A 25,079-nucleotide genomic window follows, 5' to 3' on the forward strand; every position below is an offset into this window, starting at 1 on the left:
AAATACCGTTATTGCATTGTATGATGCGTGTTTGAGATACAGTATTTACTTTTCCCGACAGCTGGTGTATATTTTCGGCTCAGGCGTGCTGATTAGTCAAGTCATGTATTGATAAAACGATCCCCCATGTTAACAGCTATATGCATTGCCCTTTTGCATTCATCAAATTTGTAGGTGATTTTTTTTTAGAGAATAACTTCGTCGGATCGACTGGAGTTAGAAATAGTCAACAAAAGTGTGTGGAGTAGCAGTTGTTATTCTACCGAAAACAGTGTTCGTAGTGGCATGTTAAGGTTTTGAAATCGACTTGTGGGGAAAAAGGTGTTTTTTTTTCATTAACCTGACGAAATTTCCTTTAAAAGAAACAAATCGGCAAGATTTCGCATATGGGGGCGGTGTCTTTACGTTATGGTCATTCGCCCATACTATGACGGTACAGAAAATCCTTTATTGCGCCGAAACTTTGAATTACAATATAATGTTGGCTATACACACTGGACTAGAGCCTCTGTAGTATTCTTGTAATCTTATTTTGATAGTACTTGCAGTTTGATTGCATTTGGGACAGAGCTCCGTTATGTACACAGCGGTGTCTGTGTATCACATGGCCATCGAGTTTGTATACAATGTTTGCATAGCGGGATCAGTGCGGACTGATCTCGATTTAATTAGGATTACCCTAATCCCGTTTCTCGTAGTAGAAGGGTTTTACGTTGGAAGTGGCCTCGGTGAACGAAAGTCACAATCGAGTGTTTTCTGGACAAGGAAAAGGCTTTTTGGAATAATTTGACTTTCCTGGAACCGCTTAAACAGAAAACCTAGTAGTTTGTTGTGCTGCTTGCATTCCGATGCCTTCTTTTATGCCGTAAAAATTAGTTGCGCAGTAAGTACTTGGAAATAGAAGGGCTGTTTGAATGTTCTGGCATAGAATTTCTCTCTTCGTAAAAAGTGTCATTGAAACATTTTCCACAAATCAACAAACCCAAAATGTAAAGGCAAGTAGAATTGTTAACTTGATTACTAATGCAATAAAGCCTTATAACTCAATTAAACATTTCTCAAGAGGCAACATTTTTCGAAAGACAAATGTCAGAGTCTCTGGACAGTGTTTTGCTTCACCAACATATTTGTTTTTAAAGTTTATTCATCGTGCCGTGCAGGACAACACTTTCCATTCCAGCAAAATTTTCCTCAAATCCCAACACGGTCGTAATTACTGAGGCAAAACGATTCCCTTGTCTCTATACAGGCGTGAAAAGTTATCGGTATTGTCCATCGACACGCGAGTAGGCGTGGCACGCACAAGTTATCAGACTCTTTGAGTGGTCAATCAGCGCGTTCGTACCGCCCACCTCTCGAAACGCGCTGTACGATTGGTCAGATTTTTTTCCACCGGCTGTCTGAACATCGGCTGTTTAGCATATCAACCAAACGACATGCGCTGTAATGGTGTATTCAACGCGCGAACAACAATATACCCCTGAGAAATGCACAATGTGGAATTACAAGCATTTTTGCATTCAGTCTCGATAGAGTAGTTATGTTCACACAACGCGTACAAGAGAAACTGTGTCACTGACCGACCTTGGCGATGCGAAGGAGATATTTTCCGGGCGTTTTCCAGCTAGTTTCTTGGACTAAGATGCGAAATATCCTTCAGTGGTAAAGAAGGTAAGTTTGTTTTCAAGAATTCTTTTTACATGTGATAGAGCGGGAATTTACCGTAACGTGAGACTTAAGTTGAGGTTTCATTTCCGTTGCTGCATGGAAATGCCAACTTGGTGGTTCGCTTCAGGCATAATTTACACTATGCAGTGATTTATAGCGTATACTTGTTAGCGTGCCATGGTTCATTTCAGGGCGTCTGGGGTTTTGGAGTTCTCTCGTCAAGCCAGGAGGGGGACACTTTTGACCGCTGCGACGCCGACATGTCGCGGTGCTGGAAAGCTTCCGTAGTGGGGTGATTCTTGATTTTTGACAGTGCCTCGGTACTGTGAGAGAATTCCCTTATAAACAGGAAAATTAGAATTAATACTGCGCCGTAACTCGCATCAGTGAAAAGCAATTACTCGTAATTTCTGGTTAATATGGGTAATTTGCTATCATGCTGTAGCCTAAACAGGTTTCTAACCTGGTGCACGAGGTAATTTTGAAATTTGTTTTCAATTTTCGTCATGACTATTAATTCAATGGTTAAAATGTAATTATAAACATTTAGCAAACTTTAATTTATATTTAGGCACTGAATTAGTGTGTGGTTTATTATGTGTAAAAGAGCTAATGCCGTTATAAAATGGGAGAAAAAAATAAGTAAAGTTTTCATGGTCTGAAAGATAAACCAACTATATAGCTCCATGGTAGCACCCTGTGACAAAGTAGAAATCTATTTCGTTAGTTGCTCAAGTATTTTGGCGCTCTCATTTTTCAGTTTGACCGGAAACTGGGCAGCATGCTGAAGTTTGTGAAACAAGGAGAGTCTGGCCGCGGACTCGGCGAGGAGTGGCCTGCAGTGTCTGTGGTCGCGGCACCGGAACACAAAGGTACAGTTAAAAATATCCAATATTTCACCTTTTGATTGTTGATCTATTCAAGGTGGTTTATTAAGATAAATATTTACAGAGTGAGAGCTATTTTGGAAATATTAAATCAATCTGCAAACGGACTTATTTTTTTCCATGCGTAGGCGGTGGCGTGTTTACAGAATGTATTAGTTACAATTTGACTTTTACTTGAGTGACTTTTGCCTTGATGCGGTCAAAATGAACTTTGACACAAATAATGATGGGCTGCAGAAAAACACTGCATATTATAACAACACGATGTCCATTAATGCTACGGCTTGGTAGATGGAATCTGATCAAGATTGACAAACAATACCTGCAAACCCTCCCCCAATAATTCGTAGTTCGATCACTGTCGGCAAAGAATTTGGCTCCTGTCTTGACTCTGAACTTATAGTCTAAATGAACATCGTTTTCGTGTGAACGTTTTCCCCCAGAGATTTAGCTAGGAATTCCTCCTTGTGCCATGGGATTTTCCGTACTCTTTCTTTCAGCATTCCCGGTTCATAGGCCAGCACGTGCTCTGCTTAAGTTTAGTGTAGCCCTTTTGGGCCCAGGATTTCATGACTGCACTTCTAAGCTCGATAACCCATGGGTTCATGGCCTTCTGTTCCTTGTTGTTCGAGGAGTAAAATCAGCCAAATATTTGCTTGAACATTTCTTGTGATGTTCGCCACAGCCCGAAGTCGGAGGCTAGTTCCTTCAATGCAGGGTATTCATCATCATAGCTAAGATTTGTGGGGGGGGGGGGGGGGGGGGGTTGTCATGAAAAAAAAACTCTTAACTGAATGATAGGTGCATTTTGTAAACGAGAACTATAATGGGCTAATAAAGCTGGACCCGAAATTGACGAGCTCGATCGGATCTCGGAAGCTGCGGGCCAACGAATTCGTTGAGTCACGTAATTGTGCCACGTAGTAGTATCTGGAAGGTGTTTTGAGTAAAACAATCAGGTTTTTGACCCCAGTGACCTCATGATGACCTTTGACCCCAGTTTGGTCATGTGACATGTTGGAGCTGGGCTACTGATACTTTTGACAAAGTTTGGTTGAATTCAGTCAAAATATGGGACTAGGAGCAATAGACAATGTCAACGTTTGTTAAATGGAGAGACATGATGATTTGTTGAGCTGCTATCCCGCAGCTAAAAACACATGGGAATTCCATATTGCAAAAGGGATTTCTTAACAGTACTGAAATCAGGAAATATTCTGATAAAAAAATTGGTGAATCAGGAAAAATCCTGACAAATCTCACCCCCGGTTCTGGGTCTGTGTGTGGGGTGGGAGTGGTTGTGGCCGGGAGGGGGGGGGGGTAATGACAAAGTGTTACCTGACCTCATTATGAAGAACCTTGTAAAACATGATATGATCGAACAGTGTCCCAACATGTGTGTCTTTATTGTAGTCAGCGGGGTACATGCAATAAAACCCCCAACCCCACCACTTCATCAAGGTCACAGATGGTAGCGTGTGAGATGTGAAAAAAAAAGTTTTCCACAAAAGCTGTATTAGATGCCCTCATTTCCAGTATTACAGACTAGGGTTTTAGTTCACACGATTTGCTTTCGAGGCCACATGTTGTGATCCCGTCTCTGTTTGCATACAACTCGAGAAATGAACCATAGGCGATTGAGCAGGGGTCTTTTGTGTCCAGTTGTAGAAAAGAAAGTGGGGCAAGAATTTCCGGTTAATTCGTGAAAGTTTAGGCGTAGGAAATATTTAAGAATGTCAGCCACTTTGACACAACGGAGACATAACTTAAAATGCATTTTTTATTTCTTTGGATTTGAAGTTTTGAAAGTATTTACTATAGTGTTCATGTCATGCCACAAGCAATTTCTGTATTTTCCCTTTCATTTACATATTTTTACTAAGGAGCTTCAACAAGCCTGCACTGTTGAATATTTATTCAACAAGTTCATTGTTATGCAAGCATCTTAATGAAAAACATAATGGAAACTCCTCGTTTAAAGGAATCTTATTTTGGTACTTAGGCACAGAATCATGTGCATTTTCCCTCCAAAAGTCAACCAGTACCGAATTATTACCAAGAAGCTTGCTCGGATTACAGATCGTACTGGTACTAAACACCCCGTAAAATTATTCCGTCTGGCTTGCTGTCATTTAGAAGAAATCAAGATTAATGTAGGCGATTTCCAGCAAAAAAAAAGAGTGCTATATCGAAACGAAATCGTGTTTCGTGATGAAAAGGTCGTGCATGGTTTTTCACTTTCTCGAAAAGTGTAAAACTGAGCTGAAACTTCAACAGGTTAGGTTTTGAACTTCTTTGGATTTTGAATGGTGTTATTGTTGGAAACGAACAAAATGTATGAAGAGCAAGTGATATACGGCTTTAAAGGACCTGTCCTCTTTCCCGTCACCTGCCATTCACTCTGTCCGCGACATATTTCATCTCCTTCCCCGTACCCCATCCATCTTAACCTGTCCGCAACCAGAGCGGTCCCGACCGCAGCTGGCCCTCCCCATCGACAACCCGGGCTTCCCTAGGAGTTAGAAGAGTATAATAGTCATGGTTTGGGGATTGTTTTTATCGGAACACCCCCGGATAAAAACCCTGTCGAGTGTCTAGAAGTCGCGACCCCGATAATCCCGCATCATCAATCACCATTCAGCTTATTTGGATTTGCCTCATGATGTTTGGAGCGGTTCGGGGAGGGTTGGGCTCCAATTTTTTGGCCATTTTTTTATTTTCAAAACTAAATATAGAAACTGCACTGCACTTGTAGTTTATCTGTAATGGAAAGTCTGACATCGTGAACGCCATAAAAACATGCATCTCTCGGTACCCCAATCCCCTTGTCAAATATTCATGATAAAGTCTCAATTTCAGAAGAAACTTTAAACATTGGACTATAAATCTATAAAATGGTTCCATAAAATTCTGTTTGAAATTTAAATGAAAAACTACCTATTTTGTGTAGAGATTTGGGAAAAATTAAACTTGTTTTCTTTTGACTCTTGGTCAACAATTTTTTTTATTTTTAAGAGTCCAAACGTCATCAAAATCGTGAAACAATGGACTTAAAAAAGTGAAATGTATTGTTTCCTAAAAAACATTGCTTAATCTCAATGGTTGCTTAAGCATATATATTGGGTAGGCTATGATTTTTGTGTACAAAAAGAATTGGACACAAAGCATCCAAATAAAGTACCTTTTATTTTTTGAAATACTGTTAATTTATTATCAACAAACTTTAAAATACGTTGCCAATCTAAAATAAACCGGAATGTCCATCTATAAATATTTCATTCAAGTCCAACATAGTCTTCGGTTAAATTTTATTCCTCAATGGTTTAATCATGATGTGCTAACTATCATATTCCAAACACAAGTATTGTTTGTATTTTCACTTTCGTCCCGACCGCATGCTTTTAGTGAGTTCCCGCATTCCTCCCAAGTTGAAAGGTTAAAAAGCTCGGAAGTGATCGCCCCCCCCCCCAACAAAATATTTCCACACCTCTCTGGGAGCTATTTAGGAGCCCGAGGTGATATCCCACCGGTAGATCATAGAAGCCCAACACGAGCCGGCTAATGAGCGGTCGGAAACCGACCCTCCAATGAATCATTCAATGCCTCGAGCTCAAAGAAGCATAACAAATCGTCGGTAGGCTACAAAAAAGCCGCAACATTTGTCAAATTTGGATTGTAAATTATTCCAGTGAAGTGGCCTACGGATTTACAATAACAGTAGTGCAAGGACACCCCTATAACACCATGTTCATAAGTCCAAGTTTGTGCTGATAGTTTTTCTTTTCGTTCTTTGGGTCTGCGTGCACAATCACAATTGTCTGTTCTTCCTATGTAAATTCACATCTCACTGTTGAACTTTCTTTCCTTTTGTCAACTGTTGTAAGACTAAATATTCGGGTTTTGTAGAAAAAGGCCCAGTGAAATGACATTCTAAGAGGTAAATTTGTATATGTGGTTGGTGACGGTCAGAGTACATTGACCGAAACGTCGACTGTAAGTGCAGGTTCGTCTTGGAACCAGACTAAGCCTGTTCGATATCCATTTATTTTTAAATCGGCAAATCGTGAAAAAATATCGGATATCGCGATATTATCGTGATGACGTCATTTTTCCATTCATGGAACAAGGGAATAAAACAAAATTTAAAAAAATTAAAAAAACACAACCGAAGTCACGATCCAGTGCCGCGAAAAAGACCCAATATGTCCTGAACAAAATCGTCAATTTTATTTGACTAGAGTCTCATTTACTTTGCCAATTTAGGTAGAAAACAAATTCCACATTCAAACATCGAAAACAAAATTACCTTGAAATGTTGGATAAAAATGTGCAAATAGAAATCCATATCGAGGAAAGAACGAAGCACTAGCACGCAATTGCACGCCGCATTGACATGATCCCCACGTGCACTCATAGTACAGCCCACACCATTGTGGCAAGGGTGTGCTTCATTGAAAACAATTTACCAGTATTTCCATCTTTTCAGAATTACAAATAATATTTTTTTTAATGGAGTCCGAAATATTTCCTGGTTCAGAAAAAGTTCTTCATTGTTACAAACTAACAAAATATTTTTTTTTCTAAAGATTTTTTTCGAAAAACGATGTTAACTCCAAAATGAGGTTGAAGCACCCCTTTACAAAAATTAATGGATCAGTCCAATTTCTTGTGACGCATTTTCTGTTCTGTGAACGAAATACAATTACAAGGCACGACTGAACAATTAGTTTTCGATGTTTTTTGTTGCTGAAAATATGAACAGATTTCATAAGTTTGGGACAGTTTTGGCACTAAGCAAGTGTAAGTGCCCAAGCACAACCACGGAAGAGAAGGAACGAGTCAGGAAAATACGTGCAGGAAAATTTGATCATCTAGTTCGCCTGCGCGAAGTCGGCGATTTTTTTTTCTCTCCCAAACGCGTACGACATCCGCATATACGCGCAATACGCTATGGCGTTTTGGACTATACTTTTCTAAAAACATGACAAGAAAATCAAAAATATAAATATATGAAATTCGGGCTTTATTTCCCTTTTTAATAAAATCCTCCCAAGCCTCAGGTTAGAAAATAATAATAAAAAAAAATCATATGCAATATCGTGATTCGAACCCGCAACCTCGCAGCATAAAACACAATTTACTATCGACTGAGCTGTCACATTGCTCGCTTCAAAAGTGGAAAACTAATAAATATATAGTGCCCACGTATCATAAAAGTATCGTAGAGGGCGCTTAACGTGCGTATGCGGATGTTGTTTTGCTGGAAAAACAAAATTTGCGGGCTCGGCGTGGTCTCCTCTAGCCGCGTGCCAAAACGAAACATTCACTTCTCAACGTCGTAATCTACAATTCAAGCACATGTATTTGTGGTGTTTTGTCTGTACAACTTCACATTTCCGTCAAAACAAAACAGTCACTGTATTTTCTTTGCGAAATGTTGGAGACTTTGTTTCCCTTCTGTTAACTCCACGCACGTGATTACGATTTTGGCACTTGGTATGTGGGGTGAAATTGTGTTGTTTGTACTGCACTACGTGTAGCGTGGAGGACGCAAAATCCAATACACGTGACGTTAGTCAGTTGGTTCCGCCCCTGAATAGGCAAGACCTCGCGGTACATACAATGCGGCAACAGTGAATTTGTGGTTTGCGGTTTTTCATGGGAGCGCTTTAGCGACGGATTGAAATTGTAAGGGATGGACTTTGGTTACAAAAGCGGTACTTCAAAAGAATATCGCGATATTTTTCGGCATATCGAATTTCACGATGTGCCGATTTTTTCTTTATGAGATCGATACGATTTCCGATATGAAAATCTAATCGAAATATCGTGAAACATCGTCATACCGAACAGGCTTGAACCAGACCTCTGTTTTTGACCAAGTCGCTTGAAAACCACATCAAATCCAGCAGGACGTTTAATTTCCTATGACTATTTTAACGAGATCCAAGTTAATTTGTAATCTGTATCACGATTGGACAATTATTTATACTTGTCTAGTTGTAGACCATGTGACATTTGTTTACAAAATTGAATGTGGTGGTCACGTGATGCCATCTTTCAGCTGCAATATAGTTCCCTTCTGCCCTTGTTGCATATGTGTCTTAAAATATTAATGGTGTAAAAGTGTTCACATAATAGTGTTTAATTTGGGCCAAATAACATGCAAAATATGCTTATTGATCAAATGTTCACCTCACTTTTTGCTTTTCCGGTCTGTACACTCTTGACCCTCATTACACTGTAAATTTATTCCATCATGGTTAAAAATAAAATGCAAACATCCCCTTGGGCGAGGGCGGCATCCGATATATACACTCACCCGAGTTCACCAACCCGTTAGGATGATTTACAAGACGTTTACACTAAAAGCCGCACTCTTCGGATGTACAGTGGCTTCAAGCTACGTCATCGGGGGCCCGAAGCGGCAACATCAGTCGGTCAAATCGGCGGTATGGCCGGTTTCAGTTGCTTGAGAAAACACGCCTAAGAGGTGAATGATTTTGACCTCTCGTCTAATCTCCACACTCCTTGAACACTGAGGAGATTGTTGTCTGTAATCGTCCGGTATGGGTATTTTTTTTTCGGCAGGCTGTGAGGCAGGTATAGTTTACTAAACTAACTGAAGTTATTTCTTGGAATAGAGTTTCCCTTTTAGATTGGTATCTTAACTATAAGAAGTTGGCAGGAAGGCTTTTAGCATTTTTAGCATTTTGGGAATCGATGTTAAAACTCTCACCACGTCCCATCTTGACTGTTTTGTATTCATCACTTTAAGTTGTCAAGCTGACGTTTTATTATTCCTTTGGCGTTTTTGTGTACTGACTTACAATGTTGAAGTTCAGAATCGTTGCATTTTTTTAAAAGATAAAACTGGCAATAATAGCTTGTTCCTGGTACACTGTAATAGTCAGTTTATGGCGATTTCAATAAATTGTCATTGTATATAAGTACATGTAATCCATGAACAAGATTTCTCTCTTGGCTCTTTCGACTCGATTGTGCAAAAGGACCATGAAAAATGCAACTGGGTCATTCTATAAATTTGGGGTCCAAAGTGTGACATTTTCGCCGTCCCTGTTACCTTGGTACTTTGTAATTTGCCATTCAAGCATCATTAAAAGTGACTTCAAATGATTGTTTATTTGTTGGGTAGGTAGTTTGCTATTCATAATCACTCTTGGAGGATGACTGCATTAAGGAGTGCATCAGAATTATACAATCATAGATGTCAGATGTAACAGGGACGGGGAAAAAGTGGACCCCAAATTTACAGAATGACCCAACTACATGTACATGTTTAGTGTTTACTCATTCAAACTGCAATGCTTTCATTTCAAAACTTCAACCAAATACCAGAGGCGTTATGGAGCGGTTTTTAACCCCTTCGTTTGTGGCAGTAATACTTCCGGACACGGTGGCTCCTGACTGCGCCTATTAATTTTACCAATTTTCCATCTCTCTGAACTCGTGACAACAATACTACCTGCCCCGGGCAAGGGGCTATAACAGAGGCAAACATTGCCCACTTATCGTCTAAATCAGGACCACAGGTGTACTCCAGTTTTGACCTACAAGAACTGGGGAAACTTTAACCCTCTCAGCTTCCGATGTGCACTGCCATCAAAATGAAAACTTTGAACTGAAGCAGGGTTCAAGATGAGATTTTTCCGATTCTTTTGAGGTCAAACGCTCGTAAAAATGTGGTCGTAATTAATTTCCCGATTATGTTTTTCGATACGAAGTATTTGTGTATATAGAAAGGAACTGTTATTATCCCCAACTTTTGGAAGTTTCTTTTGAGATTCACATAGTAAATTCAGTTAATTGGCTTTCTGATGCTTAAGATGTTTTCTCTTGGAAGCTGAAGTCCCTCGGAAAGGGAGGAGTTCTAATCGTCTGGATTCTATCAGTAACGGTTGCCTGATCGAGATTTTAAGAAAAGTTATCTTGTCATTGTGATTCCTACAATTAAGCTTTTTTTCCGGAAATAACCTTGACTTGACTATACTCCTAAAACTGCAACAAAATTGCGCAAGATTTGGAGGCTTTTAGAGAGATTATTTGCCGTAACATTGCCTAAGAACATGATCAACGCCGGATGAGGAAGTCTGCTCCATGAAGAACGGGACAAAAAGCTGAGGTTTTACGGGACAAAGTGCCCAGTCCACCGCCTAATGCGCTTGGTAACACCTGGCTGGTTCAATTCATTGATAACATTGTGTGAGACGAGGAAATGTGGGTTGTGGGATCAGGGTTTGGAGCCGTTGTACGGCAACTGAAGGACCATTAAACCTGTACCATGTCGATTACATGCACAGATATTAAAGAGAAACTGTGTAAAAAAAAATAGTGCAACCTTTGACTGATTTTAAAGCTTGTTGACTTTTTCCCTGTGTTAAATTCATGGTTTAATATCGTCTACTTTGAACAGTGACTTTTGGTAGTCGCGTTTTTGCCAGACACTCCAAAACCAAAGTTTCAACTAAAAAACACTAAGATGTCTGTAGTGCAAAGTGTCACCATTATCTGTATTACACCATCGTGCCCCAACGATTGTGTAACTTTCTAAGCCAACAATCATTTTATACCGAGATGTCCATTAAAATTATGATTGTAGCTGAAGCGAAGCGCGATTCGGCTCATGACATTTCACGCACACACACTGGTTTACAAAGCACTCAAGCTCTTGAAAACTTTAAAAGTGTCCTAAATTCAGTGACTTGATCAGTGACAGTGATCTGTAAAATGTGTGCAGAGGTATAATGACTCTGAAAGTGTCGCCTATTTTTCACGTGTTGACCAGCTGAGAATCACAATAAAAGCCTTCCATTAGATAATAATAACTGGTCGAGACTGCAACACTCGCAGCAGGTTTTTCCAATAAAAAAAACACTTGAGACCGCCGACCAAGGCCGGCATATTACGTTGAGTGTAGGCCAACGAGAGCGGTGAAGATTATTACACAATATCCAAGGTAATCACAGCCAATATATTAAGGTGTTTAATTAAATTTTTAACCAAAGGCATTAAAAAATGAAATGTAAGCATTGTGATACCCAAGGATAAAATCGACTTATGTAATTGAATGCATCGAAATGTTTTTTGTTCGTGGGTGTAATTTTGCTCGGCTGTTGCTGCAATTTATGAAAGATGTTCATCAAGCCAGACAGATGTGAGCTTTAATGGAATGGACTGAAAGCATTTCATCTGCCACAAAGCCATGCATGACAGTATAGTATAGTATACGATTATTGCATGATGGATCTTTAATTTGTGTGGTTTCAAACAGAGGCTTAGCGGGCTTCGATCGCATGGGTTCTGCAGTGTATGTACATGTACTTGGCGATATACATTTTAACGACACCAAAAATTCCTAACTTTTGTCTCACTTTTGTTTCAGTGACGATTCTGTGCAAGGAGGTAATGCTGTGTAGTAGGGGTTATTTTGGTACACTGACATTTTTTTATGGAGTTGGAATATGATGTGACTTCATTTCTTTTTGTAATCTTCAGTGCAGCTCTTTGTTCAAGATGGTGGTGGTTGCTGCCTGTGATGCGCGTGCTGTAGGCCTACCACCCATAGGTAATCACACAGGAATATGCAATGTCTATAGAACTAGACAGGAATGCCTGCTGTGCAGCTGTTTAGTGTATAGATTGCCAAGATCATTTCGTTTGCACGCATCAGTAAAAATTGAAGTGTCCACACAATTTTCTATTGTTTAACGCGTCATTAACGTGATTAGTTTGCACTTTCATTTCATAGGTCATCGACACCTAGGTGTATATTGTTAAGGTGTATATTTTTAAAGTATATAGGTTTGATGTCTGTATGCCAATATAGGCTGAGTGAAGTTCTGCAACGGTATTTTATAGAAAGCTTAAAACATAATTAGCCGAAATTTTAATGGCAATTTCCAATATTTGGGATATCTCGTTATATTTTCAGAGTACCAATTTTAGGTAAATTTCATTAACATTAATTTTGTAAAATGAGGCTATAGATAAACTTGCCCCCTCCCGAAGATAATACTTTATCAAAGTGTATCTATCAATTAGCTTTTGCTCTTGTGCCGTTTCATTTATGAATATGAAAAGACATGTAGTGTATAGGCTATACATACAGCCTCGTTCTGAAACTTTTACTCTTTCACTTGTGTTGCCTGTTAATCGAGATAAAAGCGCCGATCTGATGTAATGTCTTGATAGTGTATGATATTGTGAATTTATGGATCTTCATGATGCACTATTGAAGTTTTCTAGTTCTACGGAGCCATTTTTAACCACCTATAGTAATGACACAGACGCAAAGAGTGTTTATTTTTATCACAAACAAAATGTGTGCTGGTCGTGACTTTTAACTCGTCTTGTCACGTTGTCTTTCATCACCTGTGTGGGTTTACGGTGGCAATTTACCCGAGTGCAATCAGAAACGTGCATAGATACCCCACAACTTGCCGAGTATTGCAATTACTTAAATATCTCTGTGTATGGTGTTGCAGGTTCAGTGTATGCGCTTTCATCTTCAGCTTTTGGCGGTATCATTTCACTTGACCCAGGATTAAAGTAGATTTTCTATTCTTTCTGATCTTTAGCTCGGAACCTACAGATGAAATGCGATATTCCTTTTCTGATTTCCAATAGTTGGAATTGAGAGGAAATAGAAAATTCCGAAATCCTGCAGGCTTATCGACTACTGCGGAAATTCTTCAAGAAGTGAGATGCCATTTGGCATTATCTGAATTTGAGTTTCGCGTTGAATTTTCTCCACAAAAAAGTTGGCATTTCCCTTAAAATGCTCTACTTTTGACGTAGCTATCACTACGGAGTGAAATGACCGGAGTTGATAATGACAAAGTCTGGTACCGAAAGTACCCGCATTTTTTGAACATGCTTGACCTGACGTGACTTTGGGGGTGACCATTGCATTACTCCTCATTTATTGTCTTAGAAGTATGCAGGTTCAAAATCCAAACAGTCTTCTTTCTCTAAATTTGCAGTGGTACTGTGATTAGTGATTACTCGTACGGATCAAAAAGGTGCGCCTCCTTTTATCGGTGTTTTTCTATGGAACTCTTGTACTTCAAAGGTCGCGGCGTATGACACTTTTGCTGGTCACTAATTTCCCCTATTGGCCTCAGGTTATGACAATATTTGGCAAATTAATTATAGTACAGTGATCTTTATTAGTGTTTGATTAAACCCACGCATAATGAGACCCATAAATAGCAATTTGATGGCGCCCGTATATTCTTGACAGAGACACCGCCTTTGAAAAATGTGAAAGTATTATTGGGCCGGTGTAATAAAAAAAAAACCGTGTGCATAATGAATGAACCATGATGAACATACTATACTTATTTTTGTTTTTTTCTTGTCCGTGTATTCATTTGCCTTCCATACTATTTCAGTGTGTAAAGCATTATTCAGTGTAGGCCTATTCAGTGTTGTATCGTTTGAATTTTTTTGTCAAATATTTTGTGTTTTTTCTCCTTCAGTTTTAAGAGTTGCATTGTATGAAAGAAAACTGTGTTGGTTTATATAGGCCTGAATACTATATACAGCTGTTTCGAAACTGGACAATTATTATTGTTGGTCGAGGTCGAGTGGCCTGATTTCAACTGCTTGTTTTCCGCGCACACATGCTGTGATCACATATTGAGAATAATCGTTCTTGTGTAATATCGTCTGCTTCCAGTTGATGCAAAATCTCACAAACATTTACGCGCTTTGTCTGTCTTTTCATTGGCCGGCAGCGCGTGCACTAACCCTTTGTGCGCGCGCGCATACAATTTTCAGGACCCCTGTTGGTTTCGTCGCAATATTCAAGTCTAAAGTGTCTCATTCGAGTAGGGCGAATTTCAATAGATGGTTCGTGGTTATTTTTGAACACGGTAATGGTGCAAGTTTACATTGAATCACGATGCTTTGTCTAACATGTCTACATATGTACATCAGTTTAATTTGCTTGTATACAAAAATGTGACATTTCTCGTTTATAGTCCCTCGTTTTTTTTATGGGGCCTAAATGTGTAAAACTAAGACTACAGATATATACAGCTATAGCTTCGTGGATCGTTGTTTTTGTTAGTTTTGAAGATGTTTAAACTAAATTCACCTTAAACAAGGTTTTTCTTTGAGCATATTGTAAAATTAAGCAAAAACCAAATTATGATTTTTAATACCAAGCCCAAGGTCTCGTGGTAATTATCTAAGGCCTGTGTGGGTGTGGTTCGGATGACTCATGAATAACATGATGTAGAACCAACACTTTCGATAATGAAATCTCCAATTTGAGGACATTTATTCTGTGAGATATGTACATTGCTTCAGAAAAAAACCAGCCATCGAACCAAAAACAGCGGGTGGTCGTCATATTGCGTGCCGTCCATCGAAGCTTCTTGCAGGCGGGGATTTTGGGATAACAAGCCTGAGTAGGGTCAGACACGGGAATGTCATTGGACCTAATTGACAAGTGGATTTCGCAAATTAGGTTAGTTCGTCTTGGGCTTATTGGGTTTTGGAGCAAAGGTACGTTCATCCATCAATCTTCACTCTTATTGGCAAGTCGGTCTGTGATCTATCAGACCATCCCTTGCTCTATGATCAGACCGTAGAGCTTGAGTCTGACTATAGAGCTAGGACGAAAGTATTGCGATAAACTTCCCTGACAGGTAGCTGCAGGTTCGAAGTATAGGCCATGTTTACACCTGTTTCCAAAATTGAATGTTGTCTTCTGCAATGCACAAAATAGCCTATCTCTTGAAAGTTGAAACGTGGTGTTTGCATTCACTGATTTACTTGGGCAAAGTAACATGAGAAAGATGATTGCGTGTTTGATTTGCTATAGGTTGCTTCTCGGTATGACGTCACAGCGATTTGGTTAAAAACACAACAGTGAGTTCATAGTTCAAATCAAGGATCTGCTTTGTGCAGTATTGTCTGATCATGGTATCTTAATATTGATGTAAGAGCTATCCACGCTATTATGTAGCTGGTGTGTAAATGGTGTATGGCTTTGGAGGTCTAGCGTAGTTTATATGTTCACGCCTGCATGTGAAAGCTATAAATTTGAAATTAGGTGTGTTCTTTTTCTTAATGTTAAAGTTACATGAAGTTACCTTGAAATAATGGAGTCAGTGGAATGTACACAGAGTGATAGGTTTGCAGGTGAATCAGCGGCCCTTTGTCAACAAGCTGAATGTTTGCACGTGACTAGTGACCAAGTTGACAAACCCATCAACTTCAAATATTAAACCCCCTATTATTAGTCCCAAGTATCAGTGGACCTCATGATCCGCTTTTAATAATGTATTGTATGGCATGTACCATGGAGCATGGTATATTCATGTAGGCCTACTAGTTACCAAACTATTCCAATCCCTATTTGGCTTAATTGGGCGTTGCGCTTACACCAACTGGCACATATTTATAATACATGTATTTATAATACAAATCCCCCTAAATTCCTGTTGTCCACTCCCCTTGTCCAATTTGTAAATTGTTTGTTTTGAAAATAAACCCGGTCATCCCAACCCTGTAATTAGTTAGACCAATCAGAGACGTGGGCCAGAAAAAAAAATCATAATCACAGCTGCTTCTTACAACGACACCAGCCAAAAAGCTCTCTCTGCCCCAAAGATGCAAGAACTTAGATAAACAAATCCATCAGATGCTGTCCTCCTGAAAATTGATGGGAGCAAGGACGCATCCTTGATGAGAACAGTTGCAGGATGCAGAGGATAATTAAGAAGACGGAGATGTTTAGATAACCAGTGAAACCAATATAAACTGTCCATGATACAAGTAGCATACTCGCGTCGAGCACGCGGCAGCGCGTGGAATAAACGAGTCAGATTTCAAGGGACTGTTTCAGCTTGTGCTTTCAAGGTTGGGCGCTTAGGGATTTTTGACCACAGACCACAGATTGACGTTGCTTGATTCAATTTGGTAAAAAATTGTTACTCAATTTGGTCATGTCTCAAGAGACTTTGGGCAATTATTGTGGTCATCGTGAAGTATCTCTATAACAGTGACCGTGTCAATACGTGTAAGTGCTCGAAATGCACATTCAATTTCGAACGTCAACTTCGTTTGTCTTATGTTTAAAAATTTAGCTCCAACGACGCAAAATGTTTGACCATAATGGAAAGACAAAATGGCCTTTTTACACATTTCATATTCAATTTATTTTGACGTTATTTAATTTGGGACAACACTGTCATCACAATTATATAACTTTAAGTATTTTCCTGTTTTTCTTACTAATCTTAGATTTCCTTTTGTATATCCTTTCTTTGTGTAGCCCTTAGCCTATACATTGAGTGGCCCTTAAATAAGGCCTTGCAATGGACAAATCTCATCAAAAAAAATTGAAAATATTGCTGCCATTTAATACGTCAAATGTCAGTGAACTCAAAAGAGAACCTGTGACGAACACATGTCACGTGAAATTTTGGCCATTTACCTTTTTTTCCAGTGGAAATTGTTGGTCATTCTATAAATGTAGGGTCCAAAGTGTGACATTTTACCTGTCCATGGTTGGTCATTGTAATAACCATTCAAGTCTCATTAAGAATGACTTCACACAGTTATTATCTATTTGCTAAGTAGGTAGTTTGCTATTCATAATCACTCTTGGAGTACGACTGCATTGAGTGCGTCAGAATAAAAAAAAAAATCGGAGCCTAGATGTCAGACGTTACAGGGACAGGGGAAAATACGCCACATTTATGCAATGACCCTCTTACGAAATTTGTGTTCTCGGTGTCCCCGAGAATTTGCCCCAGATATCTTGGCGTTGCTTATTATTCAACACTGTCTTCTTTCCCTTTCAGACTCCTCATCACACTGTCCCAATTAACAGTTATTTGTGATATATTTTAATACATCACATGACACTGTAGCATTAAATAGTAGCTTGTGATATATTTTTAATACTCACTGTCCCGTTTAATAGTATTGTGTAATATTTTATCGCGTACTGTTTTTATGAAGAGACACAAACAGGTGTCAAACATGAGACACAAACATGCCATCTTCTGATAAAGGAATTAAAATTTCTTTTCTATTTCTACACTTCTACCTTGGAAGAATGAGTTCTAGGCTACTCTCTCGTATTTGAAACCCATGAAGGGCTGACTACTGACAGGATCACTTCACACGTCCAGTAAACCGCCGAAAAATAAATGAAGTGAAAATTAAATCAATATACAATATGGACAAGTTGACAGGTTCTGTGAAATTTTGCAAGCCACGGGTGCTGTCGTTGTTTCAGGCGGGCCTGCACGTGCATTGGTTCAGGCAAATGTTGTACTTTTAGATCAGAAATACAAGAATGCCTTTTGAACGAGAGACATTCTCCAAAATCATTTAGCCCTATTGGCCTAGTCTCTCTTATTTGGTACCACATAGCACCACACAATTTAGGATACTTTGCAGTAGAAACAAACGAATACAGTGTATCACATAATTCACACATTTTTATGTTATTGATCTCTTGCATCTGACGTTTCAGGTTGAGGGCAGTTCCTCCGAGATACACACGAGTAAAAACAGTGTACATTCATTGTCACTGCTTTTGAGAAGAAAAAAAACTGTCTTCAGTAACCGTACACATTGTCCAAGGTCATTTTGGTACTCCGGTGATGACTGCAGAGATGCCAACCAGTACTCTTTTGGAGTAAATAGTACTGTGGTTACTCTTAAACTTGACTGTTGTCCTATGTATTTACATTAGCATTACTCTTTGCAGGAAGAATCATTACTATTTTGTAGTCTGTAAAGTTGGCATCTCTGTGCCTGACTGCATTATGATGTCATTTTACGGCGACAGTGACACAGCATTTGAACGCCACATTTTTCCACAACTATGATGTATTTTGTTGTCAATTATAGTGTATAGTGAACGAGGCATTGAATAGCAATACAACTCTAAAATTGTACTGTAAGTTCTTGCCAAAATGGGTAATGGTCGAAGTATTACAACTTTACAGGCCTAAATGCGTATCACTTTCATCTTATGAGAATAAGCACCAAGTGACAACCACGTACCTCCCCTGGAAGTCATGGATCCACCCACCTCTTTACTGAAAACGAAAAAAAGGTCTTTAAAGTAATTTTTTTCTGGTGAAATTGGAGAACCCATTCCTGATGTGCACCTGTGTTGTATCTGTCAAAAGGCGTACTTTGAACGCTAATTACAAGTCCGAGGCGATGTCCAGGGGAAAATGAGGAGCTATTTTAGCGGATGAATTTGATTCCATCCTGAAAAAAGGGCGGGTTCAATTTCATCTCAGGATTTGATGATGGATCAGTGAAGGTGGAAACCGCCACGGAGCACAGAGGCTTCATGATCTTACGTCTTTTGCCGATGATATTCTCGCCTTGATTACCTCTGTGCACCTGTTTACAGCCTTTATGGCGACGAGGTTTGATTCTGGACTTTGAGCGAACTTGTGTCACTCTCAGCGCAAATGTTCCACAGCTTCAGAACTAAACAATAGTGCAAATAAATGAACCTGTACCACAATGCAGTAGCTCATAAATCAAATTTCGGACGCCTGTAATTTTATTTGCTGATATTTTTCAACAAACGCGGCATTGTCTAAAGTCCCCTTTGCCTGACCCAGTCACAAAAAGAACTATTAACACTCAGTTGGATGCATTCGTCTGTTGAGGACGTAATGAATTTGTCCTTTATTCTATTCATCTTCCTGGTTGAAATTAATTTTCAGGGCCAAAAATTGAAATTGGTTTAGACCATAACCAATCACGGACAACGGCAAGAGTCATTTTGTCCGACCTTGGTGACCTAATTCGAAGGCTTATTACATCAGGGATGCAGGCTCCGTAATGGTAGAGTCGAGGGTATAGAGGCTAATGGATAATGTGCACCAGTTTTATTATGATGGCCATATGTCGTTGAGATGGATGTAGGCCAAGTCAACATTGAAATGCTCAGATAAGACCGGTTCATTTCAAAGCGAGTTTTGGAGTTGAGTGAATTCTTGATTGGGTATCAGCGAAGATCTCAACTGAGTTGTTGGATTTTGCTGTCGTGCGTATTATAAACTGCTTCACTGGTTGCCTTTGTCATTGATTTGAATGAGAGGCTCTTACTTACAAGCTACGGCCATTTGAACGTAACCTTATTTCGGAAACCTCCAGTATACATGTATAACGACATGCATCTTTACTTAAGTGTATAGTCCATTATTATTCCAGTATGTTGCATCCTTGCAAAGAACGTTCAGATGTGTAATTGCCCTTTGTGACTCAAATTAATTAAGTCTTTCTCGAAAGAATGAATTGACGGGTTTATGATTTTCTGTCTCGCATTGTCTATTCTGGTACGAGGTATATGTGTCATCATCTGAGACCGTTCCTGAACTTGAGATTGTTTCTGGGCGATCGCATCCAGGAAACACGGCACGCGTGCAGCAAAATAGGCCATACAGATCGACAATCAACCAGCACAGATACCACCCTCATCTGTTGTTCTAAATATCAGAAACTCGGTATCAAGGACGTGAGATAGTATCTACGGAAGGTAGAAATAAAAGATGGGCACTTTTAGTGACTGAATGGCCGTCGTGTGCGTGTAGACAATCCCGCAGATAATTGCAAGGCGACCGTGCACTTGTTACTTTGGCTTCGGTGACTTTCAAAAGCGCGCGTTTTTGTCTCGCAGTCTTTTGTTCGTGGCGCAGTTTCCGTAACTGCATCGCGAGTAAGAAATCATAGCTCGCGAAATGTCACTCTTTATGTTTTTTTGCCACGATTGATGACACGGGTAAAACTAAGCACTATCGCCCTTTGTTTTGTGGCCCGGTCTCAGCGTGACAACTTCGCGCGGTTGGCAATAACTTCTTCAGGAAAAACGGTCGATTTTTTTTCGAGAGCTGTTTAGTGACGCACGGTTGAGTTTTCCCGGCGATCGATGGCCGTCCGGGATGGCCCGTGGTCGAGTACTGCAGTTATCAAGAGGGCTCATTAAAAACTGATTAAAGACACTCCCCTTTGAAATGCCGACCGAGGCGAAAGTTGACATGTTTATCTCCAAAATTGACGACCGACCATGTACCACAACACAGGCAAAGTGGCATCGTCGTTAAAAAGTCAGTTGATGTTTGCCTAATTGGCCCCAGCCCAATTAATGCTCTCTATCATGCACTAACAAACCACACAACGGAAGTCGAGGATAATTATCTACACCTACATGTCACTACTGAACGTCATGTCGGTTTAAGATAAAAGATGCGGACTGGCAATTATTCTAGCTCTTCGTAAATGCATGTGTTCTCGCGTTCCCGTATGTTCCTTTATCTCATTATGTCATCCACACTATGCACACACCGTCTAACTAATTACCCCTTCGAGGTACAAACGCCACTTCCCTTCCAACACTCCTTCTATCATGTGTATTTTTTTTAATGGGTCCCGATTTTCTTATTCAGTTTCTAAAAAGTGGGTACAGTATACTGGTTACAGCAATTCTCGTCTGCTTCTTTTCTTTCAATTATCCTTTTCAAGGTTAACGTCAAAGATCATTACCACTCAGTTCACTGAGCCTTGCCCAGGCCCATCTTCGCTCCACGAGGAACCAGAACGCCCTAATTAAGAGGCATCCGGTTGATTGATAAAAAAACTGATGTCATCGAAGCAGCAGTAATTTGTTGTTGAGGTTCAGACGGTGCAATATTTGTATTTATAAAGTCGATGAATATACCTCACGCAAGATTCAAGTGAAAACTAAAACAAATGCTTAAAGAGGAAGCAAGCAAAAATCCATGGATACGCTGACCTTTCCAGATCCTTCAAAATTTACGAGATTTGGGGAATTTTGTAGATTCAAGGAACATAGAACCTGGCCACTACATTACGATTGCGCTTGATGCTCCTGAATAGCTCAAGAAGAAATGTGATATCAAAAAGCCATTCCAACTCATTTCTTCAAATCTCTTTCATATTTTTTAATTCAGATGGTGATCATGACTGCACTGTCTGCAGGACGCGTCGTCGCAGTCTAGACCGACAAGCCGCTGGTGTGCTGCGCCGCTCACGGTCTAGAGAAACCTTACGCTCCATCGGCAACACCAGCAGCAACGAAGACGATACCTGCATCAGTAAACACTCCAAGATGAGCCAAGATGACAATGGGAAGCAGGTGGGAGGCGGAGGAGGGCGGGTATGGTGTGCCAAAGGTGACAAATATCGAAGACTGTCACGATCATGTGAGGCTTTGTCAATGAGCAACAAAGGCGCGAGATGGCGGCAAGATGATATGGTTGATGAAATCGAGCCCACAAGGGATGCCTTGCCAAGCAGAATGAGAGCAGGACAGACTGTGGAAATTGGCAAGAGTCCACTGAGTCAGGACGTGAAGAAAAATAAAATGAGATCATCGATTGGTGAAATGGACGGATGCTTTGCTCGCCAAAAGTGCCAACCGAGTGTAAAACAAGGCAGCTGGGTGAGAAAGAGTCAAAGTACGCGCATGATCAGAGATGGCAATCACCAATGGACAAGGATAAAAGTGACCAAAGGAGGGGGTCAGTGTCAGGTGGAAAACAGGTGCAATTTGGAGGTGTAGAGTACGAGAAGTCCAAAGAGGAATCAGTCATTGGGAAACTGAAGAATGCTGTGAGTGGTCATCGGAGGAAACTGAGGTCCAGATCGCTGGAGAGGGTCGACCGGCGATGTGAATGGAACCCTGAGGTCAGGGACTCTAGGGACTCGTGGACTGAGGGAAACGGAAGATCGCGACCCAAATCTTGGGCACGAGATGAGTCCATAACCCACCCAGTGACATCATGTGATAGAGGAATTGACAGGGCTGCTTATGAGCATCAGCAGCTGGTTAAGAACTGCAAGAGAAGGTCCCGAACCAGGTCAAAGGAATGCGTAGATAGGACTGATGGGTCTGAAACCAGACAGGGAAAGGGGCACGCGTATCGCTGTGATGATAACCAAAATGTCATCCTAACTCCTGCGGCGTCTTGGCAAAATGAGAATTTCACTAAGACTAGGTCATCTAGCTCTAATCACCATAAAGTTTTATCAGATGCTACCTTCTGCACCGATGGTAGGACTAACGATTTGCAATATAAGTCACCAAGTAGGACTGATAACCACGAATCAGCTTCTCGTGAGTTTGAAAGAACTTTTCAACCACAAAGAAGGGACAAAACTTGTACTCTTATATCTCCCCAGTACAAAGCCCCAAATGGTCACTACGGTAGTGCAGTTGTGCGGAAATGCCACAAAGAGCAAAAACATGCCAACAACAAAGAGCAGACATCTAGGAACGCCCATTCAAACTCCCCCAAATTTGAAAATGCATCTCGAAAAGGTGATGCAGTGATGCCATTTGAACAAGGGAGCAACCAAAAGACAAGGCAGCACGGGAGAGACAACACACGCAGATCTTCTGCACCAAAACTAGAGAAATGTGGAATATCGGCTACAAAGATAGCCAAGTTAGATACTCCATTAAAGATGATGACTCCTGATCCCAGTATAATCAATAAAATCGTTGATGCACCAACCGTCTTCATCATTAGTAACAAGGATGCTGCAAGCACCTCTCAACAGAACACTGAGACACTCTCGGCAATTTCGTCAAGTGATGAAAGCCGTAAAGAGAACTATGCAGACTCAACTGTAGACAATGAGAGTTGCTCATCAGGTTATGTATACAACTGCACCACATCCAAGATAACCAAACTTAGCAAGCCAGAAACGAATACAAACTTTGAACAACCCAACTCCAAACTTATACCTCAAATCCAGACTGGTGTCCATATTTCATCCATCACAAATGAAAAACTCTCGCCAAGTCAAAATAAAACTGACCAAGTAGTTTGTCCCAAAGAAATCAGAAAATCTGAAGCAGCAAATAATCTTGTGCGCCAAGCATCAGTAGCCTCCTTATCCTTAATCTCAGTCAACTCTGTAGACTCCGGCACCAGCTGCCACGAGGGCAGCACAACAGACTCCTCCTCCTCCTCCTCCTCAGACAAAGAGATGGAGACCCAAGGCAATACCTCCAAACAACGACTTGGGAGGGAGGCTAGGCAATACACAGCATCTGCCAGGGAACTTGAAAATTTGATACTTGCAAGTTGCTTTGGGAAGGATAAACACCTCGCTGGTCCTATCACCAGTGACTATGAGTCTGATACCGGACCAGAGATGGTTAGGAACCAGACTGCTCAGGATGGCAGGAGGAGGGGTGGAGTGTCTCGAGTCGTCCGTCTTGTTGGAAGCAAGGATGACATTGATGTGAATAGAGACATGAAAAGAAATCAACAGTCCAAACAAAAAGGTAGGGATTCCTCACGTCTGTTTCCAACTGTACAGAAACTCATACATTTGTCAAAATTTGAAGCCCTATATATACCCTTTTCTTTTGATTGTATGCCCTCCCCTATGATTGTTTGCCCCTCCTCTTCGATTGTCTGCCCTTCCCCATGATTGTAAGCCCCTCCCCCTTTGATTGTATGCCCATCCCCTTTGATTGTTTGCTCCTCCCCTTTGATTGTATGTCCCTCCCATTAATACCAACCACAATCAGCATCTGTACCCATAATTTTGCCATTTCTTTTGTCTATGTATAAAAAAGAAATAGCTTTATGCCAATTTTCTGAGAATACTTTGAAAGTTTGAATTGACAAATGGAATTTGGTGAGCAGTAATGAACATACATGTACATGTATGTACAATTAAAAACTAAAATTAGTTTTGCATATAAACATGTTATGGATCTGGAGATGCAAGTTGGCTGTCTATTGTCTATTTTGTGAGGTATCGTTTAAGAGGTTTTTTGATAATTTAAGATATCTTTATAGGTCAATGAAAATATGGAAATTCTCTTTTTTTATTCTACGATAAGGTCAGGCACATAATTCATCCAAGAAGTCGGCTGCCAATATAAAGCCACGCTATCCAGAACATTCCATCAGTAACCATCTCCTAGCCAAGCTGACAGCAAGAGCTCGCGTCCTCCACAACCACAAAGCCATGTCGAAAGCTGAGATGTCGGTCCAGAAGGGGGACGTGGTGTACCTGACGCCGGAGGACTTCGAACAGCGCCCTCTATGGGTGAGGGCTTACTTAAGCTGCAGTGGGGAGACGGGCTTAATTCCATCAGTTTATCTAGGGACAAACTAAAATACTAAGGCCTGGGGCCAGTAGACCAAATGTATGTGATGTATAATGTATAATAGCTTTTGACTGGTTTTTGACCAATTTTGATCTGCAAGAAAATTTGATATGATATGTTCTAGTTTGCTCCTTCATTCAGTAAGTCTCCGGTAAAGAAAGAATAAAGGGAACGAATACCACAACCATTTTGTCATTCATCGTTTGTTTAATACCGTGAAAGAAACTCAAATTTATCCTCTCAAGTCTTAGGCAGTCCAGGCATATCATATGGCTCAAAAGTTTCAACGTCGCCCACCAGTAAAAACACACCTTTGAAAAAAAATTAAAAAAAAAAAATAGTTTTAACATATACAT

At 40.2% G+C, this 25,079-nt stretch overlaps 1 pseudogene; it reads left to right on the forward strand.

Annotated features, from left to right (window-relative positions):
* The first annotated feature begins 493 nt into the window (after positions 1 to 493).
* Positions 494 to 25,070, forward strand: LOC119732404 (annotated as a pseudogene).
* The last annotated feature ends 9 nt before the right edge of the window (positions 25,071 to 25,079 follow it).

The sequence above is a fragment of the Patiria miniata genome, unplaced genomic scaffold (assembly GCF_015706575.1).
Source record: "Patiria miniata isolate m_02_andy unplaced genomic scaffold, ASM1570657v1 HiC_scaffold_24, whole genome shotgun sequence".
NCBI classification, from domain to species: domain Eukaryota; kingdom Metazoa; phylum Echinodermata; class Asteroidea; order Valvatida; family Asterinidae; genus Patiria; species Patiria miniata.